A 20,307-nucleotide genomic window follows, 5' to 3' on the forward strand; every position below is an offset into this window, starting at 1 on the left:
TATTCTACATTGCTTTAGCAATTAAACTGTGATTTTTTTACCTTTCTTTATATCATACAACTTTATATTTTTTATCATCCAAAAGCAAATAAATGTGGGAGTTCCCATTGTGGCTCAGGGGTAATGAAACCAACTAGCATCCATGAGGATGCGGGTTCGATCCCTGGCCTCACTCAGTGAGTTAAAGGATCTGGCATTGCCATGAGCTGCAGTGTAGGTCACAAACGCAGCTTGGATCCTGTGTTGCTATGGCTGTGGTGTAGACAGGGAGCTGTAGCTCCAATTCAACCTCTAGCCTAGGAATTTCCATATGTCACAGGTATGGCGCTGAAAAGAAAAACAACAACAAATAAAGGTAAAATGAACATATATGACAAATGAAACTGTAGACTATTTACAACCTGAGTGATAGACAGATTTAAACTCAATAATTGGATTATTTCTATATTTTGGAAAATGTTTCAAATTTCCAGCCTTACAACTACAACACTAATATTCTACTTTTTCTCATTTTTTAAAGTTTTATTGAAGTATATTTGATTTACAATGTTGTAATAATTTCTGCTGTACAACAAAGTTATTCAGTTATTCTTATACACACATCCATTCTTTTTCAGATTCTTTTGCCATATAGTTATCACAGGATATTGGGTAGCATTCCCAATAGACACTACTTAGCAATTTAAGAGAGACTCCAGAGGTAGAAAATTTTATATTCCTGTAAGAAATATTTTAAACCAACAGAGATGATATTTTATCATTAAACGTTAAGATCTCAAGGTCGGAAATAAGGGCAGAAGATATTTTAAAGGTAGAACTAGTTGGAAAATGAGCCTGTTTGTGGTAAAGATGAGTTCACTACTTGAAATGCTTGTACAGGACTACAGATATGCATTCTGTTCATAGGTGTGAAAGGTGAAGCACTGATGTTATAGCTGAAAATGGATAAGGCATAAATGTTTCTCTTCTAATATGTTGGGCATTACTTAGGTATTCCCCAAAGTCATGGATATAAGAAATAAGGAAAAAAAAAACTATATTATAGGTTATTCTTATTTAGCAAGATGCAATAAGATAGGTGTGGCTCATAGAGATTAGTATCTTTTTTTTTTAACATTTAACATTTGTTAACGTGAACCACATGTAAAATATCTTTGTGACTATGCATGAAAACTAGATCTCTCTCTCTTTCTCTCTCTCTCTCTCACACACACACACACACACACACACATACAAGTTGACAGATGTGAGTATAAGGAAAGAACTCTTTACCTGGAAAGCTAAAGAAACATTTATTAACACGTATTTGACCAGTTTTAATTTTTTTGTTACTTTCGTTTTCTTTTGTTTTTGCTTTTCTTTTTTTTTTTTGCCATTTCTAGGGCCGCTCCTTCGGCATATGGAAGTTCCCAGGCTAGGGGTCTAATTGGAGCTGTAGATGCCGGCCTACACCACAGCCACAGTAATGCTGGATCTATCTGAGCTGCGTCTGTGACCTACACCACTGCTCACGCCAACACTGGATCCTTAACCCACTGAACAAGGCCAGGGATCGAACCCACAATCTCATGGTTCCCAGTTGGATTTGTTAGCCACTGCGCCACGACGGGAACTCCTGTTTTTGCTTTTCGATGTTTTTTTATATGAGAATTATTGAATTTTTTCTAAGTTAGAGAGTATATATTGAAGAATATCTAATGCAACTACTCTACAAATGTTTGAATCTCCACTACTAATTTTTCTGTGGTGAATAGTAATACATACAAAAATTTGCATCTAAGAGAACAGTAGAAAATTCACTTAAATATTAACCTTTTGTGGTTCTTCACAATTTATTTGTCAAATAGAAATTAATCTTGCTGTTCATTTATTAGATCAATCTCTTCTTACATATGTATTTATTAACAATTCATTCTCTACAGTAAGTTAATGAAAAAACATAGTTTTTGTCTCTGAAAAACTTACTGATTCATTTACTATAATAACATCAAATCATAAAGATAAAAAGTGTTTTTTATAGTTGTACTTATAAAGAAAATATGCACATTGCTGCAGTTCCTGCCTCCCGGAAGAAATAATCTAATAAAACTGCATAGAGGAGATGATATCAGCAAAGCTTTAAATGATAATATAAATGTGGAAAATAGTCAAGTAAGAGAAGGTTCTACATGACTAACATCTTTCTGTCCCTTTTTTTTTCCTATGGCCACACCCATGGCATATGGAAGTTTCTGGGCTAAGAGTCAAATGAGAGCTGCAGCTGCAGGCCGCAGCCACAGCAACACCAGGTCCAAGATACATCTGAGGCCTTTGCTGCAGCTTGTAGTGATGCCCTATCCTTAATTTACTGAGCAAGGAAGGGATTGATGTGGGTTCCCGCATGCTCATGGATACTAGTGGGATGCTTAACCCATTAGCCGCCATGGGGACTCCATTTCCGTCCCTTTTCTCAATGAGATCTTAATACTTCTCTTCTCCAATCTAAACTCTCCTGATTTCTTCAGTTTCTCCTTATGTAAAGCACTTCTGGTTTGCTTTAGAATTTTGACGTTTTTATTTGGACCTCATTCTCTTGGAAACTAGAATGAGTAAATTCCAGATAACATAGAATAAGAAGATAATTTAGAACAATATAGAAAAAAAATGGAAGTCTGCTTATTTTTAATGGAGTTCTTGCTTATTTTACTGCCCTCATAGCTCACATTGACTTCTGATTTGCTTTATTTTAATAAATGTGATAAAATGGTAAACCTCATTATTAACTAAACATAATATGAAATTTAAACAATAGGAACTTCAACACTTACACACATTTTCCAATATTGTTAAGTGTGTCAAAGCTCAGCTTTGTTTTCCCCACATAATTTCCACTAATGCCTCTTAAAGTCAAAAAAAAAAAAAAGAAATCTTGTGGAGTTCCTTTCATGGCTCAGTGGTTAACAAATCCAACTAGGATCCATGAGGATGTGGGTTTGATCCCTGGCCTTGCTCAGTGGGTTAAGGATCCGGTGTTGCCATGAGCTGTGGTGTAGGTGGCAGAGGCGGCTAGGATGCTCAGTTGCTGTGGCTGTGGTGTAGGCTGGCTGCTATAGCTTCAATTTAAACCCTAGCCTGGTAACCTCCATATGCCACAGGTGCGGCCCTAAAAAAAAAACTTGTGTATTCAAGCTACTCTGCAAATGTTGATCTTTTATCAAACACCAATGGAAAATTGTTTTATTAATATAAATATGTCTCTATTTTTCAGTGTACATATTATCTGAAAATTAGAGTTAAAACTTCAACAGTGAAAATATGTGAAATCAAAATAGCCATAACACTATTTTGGGCGGCATGTATTTTGACTCAGATATTCCCCAGCCCTTAGTTTAGAATTAAAGGAAGTCCTTGATGCTATTTTAAACTCTATCATTACATAATGTTTTAGAGTGCTATGATTTCTGTGCTCCAAAAATAACTCCTTAATCATCTTTCTGTGGCTTTCTGTAAGAACTTGGATGTCACCAAATAGACATTTTGATTTTGACATTTTCTACATCAAATAACTACAATTATTTAATTTTTAGCATCATTCAATTCTACTTTGATAAAATAAGCCAACAAAATAAGTTTGCTCTGTAATTTTTTAATAATAGCAAGTGATAAGTGAATGCTGAATATATATTTAATTAGAAAAATATTTGTGTAAAGAAAAATAGTGAAATTTTAAAAGAATGTGCCTTAAATTATTTTCAAACCTGATATGTATTTATTTGGAAAATACTAGATTGTTCATGTTTAATATTAAAGAATACATCTGTAAAAACATATTACTAAAATGCATATCAACGTGCAGTATTTTAAAATGCGAAATGAACCTACAAAATTCAAAAGCTTCTTTTTCAAATCACATTTAAGAGTTTTTAAAAGTGATAGTTGTAGTTCTTCCTGGTCTTCTGTTAAGACTGGCAGATGGCATAACTGAACTATTAAAAGTCATCTTTCCATCTGTTCAGTCATTCATGATGTCCTTACCATTTATAATGAATTGTTCTATCCATTGACTATAATATCGTGTTAAAGCAATACAATCAAGGGTTTGATTAACATATGAATCAAATTGCTTGATGTAAGCCATTTCTTTTCCTCATTACGGACTATGGTTTCAAAGGGTAAGACTAAATATGATTATTATTGCACACGCAGCCTCACCTTAGGAAAGCATATATATTGTGTGGTCAGTAAATAATTAGTTATGTTTAATGTAATAGCATATTAGTTCCAGTTCAGCTTTTTGATTTGAATTTACCAAACTTAATAATTTAGAATGTGTGAATACATATTGTATATGTATTTATGAGCAGATGTGTGTGTATATATATATATGGATTTTATATAGTATATACATACTTATGAATATAATATAAACACTATACATACAAACACACATATACCCACAGGGACTACAATGATTTATCCTTTTAAAAATGTAAATATACAAATATCCTGCATTTGTCACTGGCATCAAGTTGATGTGACATACCAGGATGTGAAGTAGTAGATTCCATAGCAAAACAGAAATTTAAAAGACTTATGTACGCATAGATTATTTAAACATGTATTTTATCAGAATTTATTTTTGAAAAACATTTTTTTCTGATTGTCAAAGATTTTTACCACTTGGATTCACTGTGTCTTAACCAGTGGGCTGTTATTTATCTCAATTTTTTGTTACAATCATGCTCTTATGCTTTTGCAACTCATTTTCCCATATTTTAGAAGGCTAATTAAAATATTCTTTCAAATATATATACTCATTTATATACTTTGTAAAAAATGCTCAAAAACAGAAATATAGCATCCAATACTTCACTATCCAAAGGAAAGATGTCAAAACAGCAGTGATACTATAAAAAAGAGATAATCAGAAATCAATATCTGATCAGAATCAAATGCAAAAAAAAAAAAAAAAAAAACTTTTTCATGACCTAAAAATGAAAAAGATGTATAAAGCAGTGAATAAGGCTGAAGCTGAAGATTGGAAATTTGGCGATAATTATGAAAACTGAATTGAAAATATTCGACATTGAGGAAAAACCTAAAGCAGGCTCACTGTCACCTGCTAAGTCCTGAACCTTATTGGAAAATACAGACAAATAGATACTTGGTCAAACAACTGAATGTCTCTCTCACTGAAGTTTACTTCGAGAGAGAAAAAAGAGACAGAGAGAGAGAGAAAGCAGGAGGAAAATTTTCCTGTGAAAATGAGTTCACATATTGTATTGAAAATATATGAACTCTAACACCGAAAAAAATGACCAAAATTCATATTTGGAATAGAATTTATTCTACATAAAAATCTTCAAATATCTTGGAAATGAAAAGGTATCATTCAAATTAGATATTCAGAAAAAGTAAAAAAACAAACAGCTCAATATACAACAATTAGGGAGTTCCCTCTCTGGTGCAGCAGAATCAAACCTGACTAGGATCCATGAGAATATAGGTTTGATCCCTGGCCTCACTCAGTGGTTTAAGGATCCAGCACTGCCATGAGCTATGGTGTAGGTCACAGACACAACTTGGATTTGGCACTGCTGTGAATTATAAAACAAAATAAAATAGAGTCTCAACAAAGCTACCTGGTTTTTCTCTGAAATAGTAATAATAAAATGGGCAAAATAATGATAAGCCAAACTAAGCAACAAGAATTAAATCACAAACGACCAATGTTAGGAATAAAAGCAGGACCTAATTAAAAATATTATTGGAAAATTTATATTGTAGATAAAAAAACCTGAGAATAATATATTTGTTCACAATACATAAATTGTACATCAGACATATTAGAAGTAAGAACAAGTGTAAAAAAGAAAGACCAAAAACGGAGTTCCCATCGTGGCTCAGTGGTTAACGAACCTAAGTATCCACGAGGACACAGGTTTGATTCCTGGCTTTGCTCAGTGGGTTAAGGATGAAGAGCTGCCATGAGCTGGGATGTAACTCAGATTCTGGGATCCCACGTTGCAGTGGCTGGGGTGTAGGCCAGTAGCTATAGCTCCAATTCGACACCTAACCTGGGAACCTCCATATGCTGCAGGTACAGCCCTAAAAAGACAAAGACAATAATTTTTTAAAAAGACCAAAAACAAAAATCAAAGTAAACAGCATTTAGATGTTTCCAAAAACAAAAGCAAAATAGAAAAGTGTATAATATATATGAAAATCTGATGAATTGTATTAATATACTCTACTAATGAATCATTTCCATTTAAAAATAGAATATTCCATGGCAAATTAAGAGTCAGATACAGGTAAAATTTGTTAGTGGCTAAACCATCAAGGAATTGATATTATTGCAAATAGCAAAAGAATTTTACCAGTTAACAAAACTGGGTGATTAATTTTTTAAAAAGACAATAGATGAATAGACTTTTTCAAAGAGAGAAAGCCAAGTGACTAACAAGTATTTGAAAGGATGAATAATTTCACAAGTGAATAAGATACATGTAAACTAAAATAAAATGCACCAGTGCAATTCAAAGAATAGATAATTTTTGTGTGGATATGCAATGGAGAAACAGGAATTTTCCCCTCCTATGGATTAAAAAAAAAAGTTACCCTTCTGTAGCACAATCTGGAAGTATATTATTAAATTAAGTGTACTTAAGATTCCTCAAACATACTCCTGGTTATTGCAGCAAACTCTAACATAAATCTTGAGGCTACTAGCATGAAGATTTTGTAGCAGCTCTGTTTGTAATAGTATAAGAGACAGTGATTGAGAATGCCAAACAAATACTATTAAAAAAAATTCAGTGTCCAGATTCAGTCTTATACTTTCCTTGAGTTAATAGTGACATTGGTATAAACCACCTTCACGTATATATTCACATATCTATCAAGTGGCATTTTAGGACTTTTCTCAATTCATTCAATAGACATTTAAAAGTATTAAGATTTAAATGATTTGAAGTTGTCTTCCTTGACCTTTTAATTATCTGCTGAAGAACTATTAAGTACTCACATAAAGCAAGAGCATCATATATCACACCTAACAAAATCATACTCTTCATTTTATTTGTTCCTACTTTCACTTAGGTCTGCTTACCTGAAAGTTTTTTCTTAATTCTCATTAATCCTAAATGATTGTGTTATAACTGGGTACCTACAGCCATTTAATTTTTTGCTCAAATTCTGAATTCTTATATCCTTAAACTATAATTATTATTTTTTAAAGTTTATTCTAAATATGTAATGCATACTAAGCCCCGATTACTCAACATTAAAAAGAAAAGCCTCAAGGAACTGATAGTCTGAAACTGGTAATCTTACAAAATCTAATTTGTAAGCAACTTAATATAGCTGTTCTCACAGGTACCCACACCTACACTTTTAGTTTAAATTCCACAATCTTGGTAACTACAGGCACAGTAGAAATTACACTGACATTTTAGGGTGAATATTTCTGACCCTGTGTGTGTGTGTGTGTGTGTGTGTGTGTGTGTGTGTGTGAGACCACATGTGGTTTGGATTGCTTGGAAAGAATAAATGAATATATTAACATACTTATCTATGCTATAGCGATCTTTTATATTCTGTGTATTTTAAATAATATTTTATATTCTGTGTATTTTAAATAATATAAAGTTATAAAGTTATAAAGTTATAGCTAGTGATTTCACGATTTTTTTGCATAAAAGTGTATTGTTTTGCTAAAACTTAGTGTTTGCTATTCACATGGAAGTGATGAAAACTTTATCTTCTACAGTCAGCTGCTTTTTATCTCACTGACTTGTCACTGAGTGGTGGTGAAGTGTTTAGAATTGAATCAGTCACCCTTGACCTGTAGAGAATTTAAACCACAATAACCTGTATGTATGGCTGGTGTGTGGCCTCGGCAACGATATCCTATTTTCATAATCTCATACTCAATTTGCTGCAATTTCTAAAAGAGGAAATCGGTCCCACTCCAGTTGATCTCTACTCTCCTCAACATGTGGGAAAAATCCACAAGGACTCATACTTGGCCTTTTCCATTATGCCAATTCCGTGCCCTTTTAGAAATCTGGTTTCTAAATTTGTTTTATGATAATACAGCTATGCCAATGGTGTTCTCATTTAGTGCTTTAATGATAAAGGTCACTCATTCTCTCTAAGGAGCCCTTAAGGACTGAATATGCCTTCGAAGCCCAGAAATATTTCAGTCACTAAAAGGGAAATAACCCCTTTAATAAAACATTTTCAGCTTAAGGATATTTGAAAGCTTTGAAAAAAATAATATCTTGCTTAATTGACCACATGAAGTCTCCACTTGAACTCAACTGCTCTATTTAATAGGTATTTGTGTCATTAGATCTTTTGGGCACATAGATTTGGAAGAAAAAAAATGTATGTGGATAAAAAGTATCAAGATTGTTTTAATTTGCATTTGTGGTTCAGTTAATTACATAATTGCCAAATGGCAGCCAAAGAAATGTTTAAGAAACATAGAGATTTTGACAGATTTAAATTCATGTTGTATATGGGCACATCATACAATTGAGTAGATAAATAGAAAACAATCTGAAATGCACATACTCAATATGTTTGTTATCTATATCAAGGAAAAAGGACATCAAGGGGTGATTTAGCCAGTCATCTGCAAGCAAAAAAACAAAACAAAACAAAACTTAATTAAAATTGTTTAATTAAAAATAAATGTATTGGTCAACAAATGTTTTGGTCAATTTCTCCCACAATTTTCTTTAATGCAGTGGTTTATTTATTGTTTTCTTTTTGGCTGCCCTGCAGCATATATAATTTCCTGGCCAGATCAGATCTGAAGTTTCAGCAGAACCTGCATCTGTGGCAACATTGGATCCTTAATCACTGTGCCTGGCCAGGATTGAACCTGTGTCCCAGTGATCCCAAGACATTGTCAATCCCGTTGCACTACAGCAGGAACTCCTCATAGCAATAGTTTAAAATATCTGAGTCTCTACAGCTGGTTTGGAATTACTATTGCTGATATGTACATATGGCTCAAAGATGGTATAACAAACATATAGAGTGACACAAATTTATAGCTACAAAATTCCCAGAGAAAAATCCAAACGTTGAAGAAGGAAAACAAGGCCCTGCATGCAGAACTTAAAAATCAGCAAAAGAGCAGATATATGATTTTAAATACTGCAATGTATAACATTTCAGTTGACAAATAAATTAGCAACATCTGTATTGTGATGTGGTCACAATCAATTTAAGTCATCAGTGGTTGCCCAACTGATACAGAGCATAAATGTATCAACTGGATATTGAATAGATATAACTCTGTAAAAAATCTTAAATTCAATTTCAGACACTCTCTTATAAGCCTAATTTAACCAGAACTGTATCATATAGGAAGGATAACTTGGAACATATAAGGAATTTTTAAATTGGAGAAGAAAAGATAGAATGGGGGGGTGAGCTGTGCTTTCAGTTATTTTAAGTACTCACAGACTTACTTATTCTGCAGAAAGACAGTCAAATTAGGGCCATTAAGTAGAAGTGATAGAGGTATAAGTTTGATATAGTATTTAAAATTAATTTTTCTCTTTATAGCTGCCAGCAAAAGCTTGTGAGATTGAATTCTCGAGGCCAGTTACTTGTCATGAATTACTTGTCATGAATACAGTTTAGAGGTCTGTGGTAACCAGCATGACAGCTCTATAAGATCATCATATTTTTTTTTCTGAATCTAGAAATCTAGAACTATTTACTTCTATAAAAACTTAGTGCTAAGTTAACTCCAAGGTATATATTCATGTTAAATATAACATGCATTTTGTTTTATACATTATATTTTGATTTCTTAAATTCTATTAGAGGAGGCAAAGTCTTCCAATTAAAATGTATAATAGTGAATTCTATGCACTGTATTTTCTAATATTTCTGAAAAAATTGCATGTGTAAAAAGATAAATATATACAGAAAATAATTACATTTAGAGAGCTAATTTTGTAAGAAATTTAGCACACCACTAATTGCCAAATACTCATATAAGCAAATGTGACATTTTATTTGTTGAATAAAATTTCTAAATATTTCTACCTAGTTTGAGGAGTCTGGGTAGGTTTTCCTGAGGAAATGATATATAAACTGGGTTCTAAAGAATGAGTAGAGGATAACAAGGAAAAGGTGAAGGACAGCATTGTTTGGGAGGAGACCAGGACTTTTCAGGTCTGGGCAACTGATTTACATTTGGAAGAGAGTATGTTAAAATGCTAAACTGTTAGAGAAATGCAAATCAAAACTACCATGAGATACCACCTCACACCAGTCAGAATGGCCATCATTAATAAGTCCACAAAAAGCAAATGCTGGAGAGGGTGTGGAGAGAAGGGAAACATCCTGCACTCTTGGTGGGAATGTAAATTGGTACAACCACTGTGGAAAATAGTCTGGAGGTACCTTAGAAAACTATACATAGAACAACCAAATGACCCAGCAATCCCACTCTTGGGCATATATCCAGACAAAACATTCTTTCAAAAGACACATGCACCCGCATGTTCATTGCAGCTCTATTCACAATAGCCAAGACATGGAAACAACTCAGATGTCCATCAACAGATGACTGGATTAGGAAGATGTGGTATATATACACAATGGAATACTACTCAGCCATAAAAAGAACAAAACAATTCCATTTGCAGCAACATGGATGGAACTAGAGACTCTCATCCAGAGTGAAGTAAGTCAGAAAGACAAATACCATATGATATCACTTATATCTGGAATCTAATATATGGCACAAATGAACCTTTCCACAGGAAAGAAAATCATGGACTTGGAGAATAGACTTGTGGTTGCCAAGGGGGAGGGGGAGGGGGAGGGAGTGAAGTAGATTGGGAGCTTGGGGTTTAAAAGATGCAAACTATTGCTTTTGGAATGGATAAGCAATGAGATCCTGCTGTATAGTGCTGGGAACTATGTCTAGTCACTTGCGATAATGTGAGAAAAAATAATGTTTGTATGTATGTGTGACTGGGTCACTTTGCTGTACAGTATAAAATTGACAGAACACGTAAACCAGCTATAATGGAAAAAAATAAAAATCATTAAAAAGAAAAAAAATTTACAAATAAATAAAATGCTGAACTGAATGACTTCTAATTAGGAAACTGAAAAAACTACAGAAAAGGCAGAAAAGAAGCATACCAGAGGACAGAAGGGCATACCTTATATACACAGGGCATACCATGAGCCAGTCAGGGTTTTGATGATTACTCTCATCAAAATGAGAAATCACTAGTTTAAAGCAGGACAATTATTTATTTATTTTTTTTTAGTTGCATCTGAGACATATGGAAGTTCCCAGACCAAGGATGGATTCTGAGTCACAACTGTGATCCACACCACAGCTGCTGCAATACTGGATCCTTAACCAACTCTGCAGGGCCAGGAGTTGAACAGCATCTCAGCACCAACCTGAGTTACTGTAGTCAGTTTCCTAACCCCCTGCATCATATTGGGAACTCTGGAAAACAGGATATCAGGAATTTTTTTTTTTTTTTGGTCCCTTTGCTTGAGAATATATATATTTTTTTAATTTAATTTTTATTTTTTGCAAAATCCATTAGTAGTTAGGCAGATAAAATTATAGATACATGGAATTTTGTTAGCTGATGATCATAAGTGAGTTCATTTCAAATTCAATTGTGTCTTGGACAAAGTAGTAGAGATGGGAGGGATAAGAGAGATATCTAGGCATAAAATCACCAAGAAATTGAACAGTTTTATACTAAATCCTAAAACTTATGTCCTTTTAAAATATTCTTAAACTTCTATGGAACGTCCTTTCTAATGTTGAGTTTTCAAGACAGTCTCAACCAAGGCTGACAACTTCAGTAATCTATAGTTTCTATGGAAACAGGCCTAAACTAGTTCTGGCTTTTGTTGCATGTAAGAGAGGTTGGCCTGAGCTGATGTACATCCATTCCAGCTGTGCTTACCCAGTGTCTAAACATTCACAGCATGTTAGCAAGCATATATTCCAACCACCATCTTTTTATTTAATTTACGGAAAACACTCTTTGATGATTGCCCTTGTTACCTGTCTTGTAACCTTGCCTGTAGCCAGAAACACAGAATATTGATTATGATAAATTATTCAGATTTTTACCATCCTATGTTTGTATGCATTGGGAACATCAAAGAGAATATATTCACTGATTATAAGGGATCTTCTCTGCAGGTCACTTGGGCTGGTGCACTCACTTACTTGCTCTGTGTGTAGCAGAATGGAAATTCTGAAAGTAGCAGGGCAGACCAGAACTAAAATGACTAAGTTTAAGTGTTTATCCAGCCCCTATTACAAAAGAAAGGAACAGTTAACAAGGAAATGGAATAATCCAATAACTAGAGACAACACTGGATTCACTGGATTCAGTTGGTTGAGCAAGACCATCCATAAATACCTATACCTCACCTCTGTTTTCAGCCTCACAGAAATGTTTTTGTACCAATATTTTATGTACATACAGTCTGTTTCTTAGTATCCATGGAGGATGGGTTCCAAGAGCCATGGTGGATTCTAAAATCTGTGGATGCTTAAGTCCCTTACAAAAATATGAAGTGCAGTTGGACTTCCATCTCTGTGGGTTTCACAGTCACAGATTGAATGGATCACAGATGGAAATTTTGCTCTGAGTTTGGTTGAATCTGTGGATTCAAAACCTGCAACTAAGGAGGGCTTAGAATATACTTATGGGGAAAAAATCCACATACAAATGGACCGATGCTATTCAAATTCATATTGTTTAAGGTTCAACTCTATCTATCTATCTATCTATCTATCTATCTATCTATCTATCTATCCACATACATACATACATACACACACACATCCTCTTGGTTCTATTTCCAATACAAAAGTTCATTATCAGAATTCCAGAAAAATCTAATGCTATAAACCATATGAACCATGACCAAATCCTGTATACCCAAGAATAGATCTCAAGCCAAAGACACTTCATTCTTTTATTTGTTGTTTTTTATTGATGCCGTAAAAAATGATCACCAACTTAATGACTCAATATAGAGCTGTTATGGTATAATTATGTAGGTCACAAGTGTAACACAGGTCTTACTGGGCTAAAATCAAGGTGTTACCAAGTCTGTTTTTCTTTTCTAGAGGCTCTATAAGATCTTTTCTTTCAACTTTCCTAGATTCTGGATGCTCCTCAATTCCTTTGTTTGCACCCTTTCCTTCCTCCTTTAAAGTCAGCAACAAAATGAGTTTTTCTAACAGTGGCATTTACATGGCCATGCTTCTGTTATTATATTTCTTTCTGATTACGGTCAGGAAAGTTTCTTTGCTTTAAGGATTTGTGTGATTAGATTGGGCTCACCAGAATAATGCAGGATACTTTTCCCATCTCAAGTTCCTTAAGCTTAATCATATCTGCAAAGTCTGTTTGCCATGTAAGTTACAAATAGACAGGTTAGAATGTGGATATCTTTAGAAGGTCCTTATGCTCCCTACAGTATTCATCAACTCCTTGGCTTGTAATTTGGTGAAATTTTAAATAAAATTGATAAACTTGAAACTGACAACACTTATGACTTGAACCTAGCCAGAACCCAGATTAGGACTTGAACACACATAGCTGGACTGGAACCCAGCCTAAACCCAGATTGGGACTTGAACACACAGTTTTTAAATTAGAATCACACACCCAGGTGTCCAGACACACTAAGGTTCAGGTTCTTTGTGCCTCAGCACAGAAAGAATTCATCAAGAGACCAAGTGATGGGCAACAATAGTTTTATTAAGATAAAATGCTTGTGAGAGATGCAAGTAAGCAGGCAAGAAGACTCTGCCCCAAAGATTAGGTGGGCTCTATTTTTATAATCCAGGGGAAGTGGGGAGTGGACAAAGGTGACCTTTTCCTCTTTCTTCTTGTAGTAGCTCCTTCTTGATAGCTGGTAAGAGAGTATTTGACCCTACAAGGTCAAACTAGGATTGTCATGGTGCTTATTTGAATCAGCAGAAGCTTTTTCTCTTGCTCCTAAGGGTCATTGTCTTGCTGAACGTGAATGCAGACCTCATTTTGTTGACCTGAGGCATACCTCGTGCTTTTATCTGTGGTTTTGTAGTTAAGCAAGCTTGGCTCATTCTGGCTCATATGGCTTTCTTGAGCAATTATTAACTTACAGTGATCTCCCAGAGTTCCCCAGGTTTCCCTCTCTGTCTAAGGCCCCCTATTAGGACTTCTGCAACTACCTGTGTAACTATTCTACTCCATCTCTATCAAACTGATAACTAAAAGCAACTCTTTCAAGGCCAGAATATTTTATGAATTATGACAACTATAGTTATTATATAATTATATAACGGTCACCTATATTTAATGGAATTTTACAAAAGTCAAAAATTTTCTCAGATCTTATCATGATAGCAATTGTAATTCTTACAACATGCTTATGATATAAACTATCCTTATCACTTCCATTTGGCAGATGAACCAACAGTAACATGAAGTGGCTAAATAACTCACCAAGATCATATTGAGCTATCGCATAAATAGTCATATTGGGTAAAGTACGAGATTTTTCTAAAGTACTTACCAAGTGGGATTTTAAACAACAGGTAGCCCCTTTCCGGAGGAGGCAAAATTATGGCACAAAAGTGATTTATAATCTGCTTTTGTTCACAAATGATAGCATGCTCCACCTTTGTCTCCTGGAAACTTTCTACCTCTCTTAACCCTGCTACTCAAAGGAAGTGAAGTCCAAATACAAGAGTAGTGGTTAAGAAAGAATTGCTCATGCAAAGGGCCCACAGAAGGGTGGGCCAGGATCTACATTGTGGAAATTAAAATTACTATGGCAATTATAATTTGGTAGTCCATCCTAATCAGTTCTTGAAGGTGGTTAGATATTCAGACTTTTATTAAGAAAATAAAATTGCTCTATTAAAATTACTAAAATTAATTGAGAATTATTAAAACATCATGGGGTGATCTATATAGGACCAATTTATGTAAGTTTTAAAGCATTTATATAATGATAAAACATTCACCAGCCAAAATTGTAATCGATATACACTGATTTTCTTCCAGTTATTTCTCATAGATGTCTATTCAACTTTATTGCCAAATAAGCTTGAAGAAATAGAATAATATACTCCTATTTGGAAATACGTCTTTCATTATAACATTTCTTCAATTATGGATTCTCTTCCTGAATCCCATAAAGTTTGTGTGGGCAAGACTATTTTCAAATGCATGTTTTTTTACATCAATGTTAGATACTGGTCTTAAATATTTGGCCAAATTATTTTCTTTGGCTTCAGTTTTTTTTGTTGTTGTTGTTGTTGTTTGTCTTTTTTGCCTTTTCTAGGGCCGCTCCCATGGCATACGGAGGTTCCCAGGCTAGGGATTGAATCGGAGCTGCAGCTGCTGGCCTACACCACAGCCACAGCAACATGGGATCTGAGCCACGTCTGTGACATATACCACAGCTCATGGCAACACCGGATCCTTAACCCACTAAGCAAGGCCAGGGATCAAACCTGCAACTTCATGGTTCCTAGTCAGATTCGTTAACCACTGAGCCATGACGGGAACTCCTGGCTTCAGTTTTAACTCCAGAACTAATCATCATCACTTCTGTCATTGATAAATGAACATTTGCTCAAAGATTAAGGGTGTAATGTTGGCATGATAATATCTAATTATTATAACATATTCAGTAATGGCAATAAGACTGTCATTTGAGCATGACAATATCTGAATTTTCATTTTCAGATAAAGTAAGCATTGTAAAAAAAACAGTATAAAATCTAGTATTTTCATATGATTATGACTTCTGTCAGTCAGTTATATTAAAAATATATTTCATTACACAAAGTGATGCTGTAATTAATATTTCTAAATTAGAATGATTTAATATAAAATGAATTATTAATACTGTCATAATAAATACTGAATAAATAACAGTAAACATGAATATCCACGGACTGCAGCAACTATGTATATTAAAAAAATATTTGAATCAAATTTATTCCTGACATTATAAATAACTCCATAACACAGAATAATGTAGATTGCATTGTAATATAAGTATGTTGTTTGTGAAATTATTTGGAATATTAAATTTGATATATTGAATAAAATAATCTTTCATAACTCTATAAAGGTTTTAGTTATTCAGTTTCATGTAGATAATAAACCTTTGAAGAAAAAATCTTAGTTGATGAAACTTCATTTCCTGTGAGGATAAACTGAAGGCATTGTCAACTGACCACTTCAAATTTTAATGAGAAAAAAAGAAGAAACACAAGAACATGTTAATAACCTCTTCAATCTAGGCATGATTCAGCCTATTAACAAATAATGAAGAAATTTGTACTCAATAAGTGAAATAACCCAAACATTTACTTTTCCTGATCAAACTTCAAAGCAACACACTTTTCAAGCGTTTTTAGAAAGACAATTTTTCACAGTGCTGAAAATAGGGTATTTACCTTATTTATTGCAGTTAGATGTATGTATAACCTAATGACTTGGTGTAACATCTCCATCAGCAGTGCTCTCTACCAGCAAATGTAGTCAGAAGAAGCCTTTCTTCTTCACTAATACGTCTGGAGGTGCACACCAATAAGGGATACGTGTTTATCACAGCGACCCCGTGAATAATCCAACAGGAGGTAGCAGACGAATGAATCCTTGAAATTCAACTACTAAAATTGTGGTTTAATCATGGAAATTATAATGAATAATATCTCAGATTTATTCTCAATCCTATTTATCATTACCAGTTACCATTGCCCCAGTGTAATGATGTTCAGCCAGTTCTATAAAGAATAAGCTACACAAGGGAAACTAGAGTTTTATTTTATGCAACCAGCCAATTTGCTTTGAAACATTAAAGAGACTTTTCTCCATGGGAGATTCTTTTGGAGCAAGATAAATGATGTAGCAGAAAGAAGGGACAGAATGATCATCAGATATTGTCTATTTATTACTACTTGCTTTTATCATGAATAGAAGAAGTTCAGGAAGATGAACATTAAGTTAAAAAAGAGAAAATAGCATTACTAGATGTTGGCAATTATTTCCTGGATGTCAACTTCCTCTGGATATGCTTCTTCCCCTGAATTCTATAGTACTTGTTTTTAAATATTGTATCAGTGACCATAAAGATCACTACCATCCATTGTCAGCATTTTTTTTCTTTTTCCTTTTTTTCATTTTTAGGGCTGCAGCCACGGAATATAGAAGTTCCCAGGTTAGGGGTCGAATCAGAGCTGCAACTGCCAGCCTGTGCCACAGCCACAGCAATGTCAGATCTGAGCCACATTTGTGACCTACACCACAGCTCACAGCAAATATAAATAAAAGCATATTATCATATATTACCTTCTTTTCATAAATTCACACACACACAAGCTACAGCATTGAAAGATTTTCATTAACATATTAATAATTTTTATACAGTGGGTTATTTGCAGTGATGTCACTTTCTACTCTGTGATTTCCTTGTTTTTTTTTTGAATATTTATTTTAGAAAAACAATAAATATTCTAAGCTTAGAAATATTTGTTTTTATTTAAATTCCCTTGATATTTAGTGAAGTTAAATATTTTTTAAAATGTTGACAAATATAATCCTTGGATCAATGTCATTTGCCCAATTTTATTTTGATTTTATCTACTTTCTTATTAATTTATAAATGCTTTTCTTATACTAAAGGTGCCGATGCATTATTGTAATATTGTAAAAAGATGTTATATCAAAGTTTCTATTTATTGTTTGACATTCTTTAAAGCATGTTTTTGAAACTGAAAATTTAAATAAATATGTTGTCAGTTTAATTGCTTTCTTCAAAGATTTTGACTTTACGGCATATATGGAAAGGTTTCATCCACACTATTTTTTAAAAAATTTACTTGTGTCTTTTCTAAAAGGGTCAGCATATTTATAAATTTTATTATAAATATATAAGGACATCAATTTTATTAAGGAATAAGGTAGCTCCATATAGTCATATATATAGTATTCCATATAGTATGTTACATATTGTATCATGTTGAAATGTGTTAGTTTTCACTCTCCAAACTTCTACCAAAAATTAAGATATTTTTCCGAATTTGAAACTTTTCCACTGACTGAAATTTCTACATTCTTATATATTAAATTCACTTATGTTTGATTTGACTACTCAAATATTTACACTAATCTTAGTTACTTCATTTTTACAATAGCCCATAAATTAATACAGCTCTACACTATAGATTGATGTCTGTAAGGAAATATACTACTTTTTCTCTTTTATTGGTATATTCCTTGATATTAACTCTTTTGCTCAGGAATAACATTAGAAAAATTTTGAGGAAACAATAATGATTACTTGAGATACTGAGTAGAATTTATATTGCAGATTAATGTAGGAAGATTTAATACAATAGTTTCTATCATAGCTCCTTATCTCAGAGTAAGTCTTCTGATAACTTCCTTCAGTGGAGTTTTGTGATTTTCTTAATGGAAGTGCCTGCATTTTTTTGAATTTTACTATGCCTTTATCAATTAAAACATAGTAATTATGGCTATGTAATTGTTATATATGCAAATCAAATGGCTAGTTATTCTGGATTTTTGTTTCTTATGACCCTCAGGTAAAAATTCATGGTGAGAAGAATTCATGGATGATTGTTACTCATCTGTAAAGTGTTAGAATTTATGTGTAAGTGTGTCACTTGGAATGCACAAGACTTAATGTACATTAATTCTTCATTAGCATAACATTAAAAGAATTAGGCATAAGAAATAGTTGCAGCAATTCTGGTGAGTTAGAGGCTAGTATTTTATTCCATGCATTGTGCAGCAAGGTGGAAGTATAAATAGATAAAAGGAAGGAGATCATAATGGAAAAATCCCTTACAAATTCTGATTTTATAAAGATACACTATAAATAGTATTGTTGTAGTACTACATAGAAGAATAAACAATTGTGTATACAAATAAGGATACTAGAATTAATAAAGCTAGAGTAATGATGATGTAAAACATATTACAAACTTTGTTTTTTGCAAAAAAATCTGGTAGTTTCTTGTATATTTCACATTACTTATTTTTTACTATAGATGACAGAGTTGGGTTTTATTTTTAATATTACATTAACTAAAATTTAGAGTAATCAAGTATTTGTCCCCAAATACATTCAAACGCCAGTCAGTTTGACTCCCAATCATATGTTTTTCACCACTGTTCACTATTAAAATATTAACCTATGCTATACAGTAGAAAGGTGACAGATCACTGTAAAACAACTAAAATGGAAAAAATAAAAATCATTAAAATATAAAAAACATATATTAACCTAAAAATGTCTCAGTATCAAAGTGTTGCTGTTCATAACCATCAATAGAAAAGAGACATTTTTTTCCCTTCCTTATAGTTTCTGCATTTTGTCCATTGACTATAGGAATGTGAATTTTGTTGTGGGCAATAAAATGCAATTGTATTAAGCAAGAAGCCTGATGTTGAGGGAATGTAAGTTGTTAGAATATGAGTCATTACTTTTTTAGCACTGTTTTTGCAGATTTTTCAGATTAGTCATCATCTAGCAGAAGTCTAAAAGAGGACATGAAAGGGCAGGTGAGTTGGACCCCTGTGCTACCAGAAATGTGAAAATATGAAAGTATTCAAAGTTCTTGAGGTTAGGCAAGAGAGAATGCCTAATAGAAGACTAATAGCAAAACTCCAAAACAATGCGCCACTGTAAAAGATCAGCTTCAACACACACACTGAAAAATTTTCGGTAAAGAAATATTCTGTTGCACTTTCTTATTCTTTCTGTATATAAAACAATTAAATCAAATTATTTGACACTTCTGGAATGAACTCTTGCTTGTTGGATTTAGTAGGATACTTAAAACACCAGTTCCCTCTCAGTTTCCTTTTTTGATAGTCACCAAGCTCTAAATTGCATGTTACTTTCCATATTTTAGAGAACTACCTTTTGATAATTCCCAGCACATTTTCATCACCCTAAAAATAACTGTCAAAAGTTGGAAGTAGGAGTTCCCGTCGTTGCGCAATGGTTAACGAATCCGACTAGGAACCATGAAGTTGCGGGTTCGATCCCTGGCCTTGCTCAGTGGGTTAAGGATCGGGCATTGCTGTGGCTCTGGTGTAGGCTGGAGACTACAGCTCCGATTTGACCCCTAGCCTGGGAACCTCCATATGCTGTGGGAAGCGGCCCTGGAAAAGGAAAAAAGACAAAAAAAAAAAAAAAAAAAAAAAAAAGTTGGAAGTAACCAAGATACCCTTTAGTAAGGGATAGGACAGTACACAT

Source organism: Sus scrofa, chromosome 3, assembly GCF_000003025.6.
Source record: "Sus scrofa isolate TJ Tabasco breed Duroc chromosome 3, Sscrofa11.1, whole genome shotgun sequence".
Lineage (NCBI taxonomy): Eukaryota > Metazoa > Chordata > Mammalia > Artiodactyla > Suidae > Sus > Sus scrofa.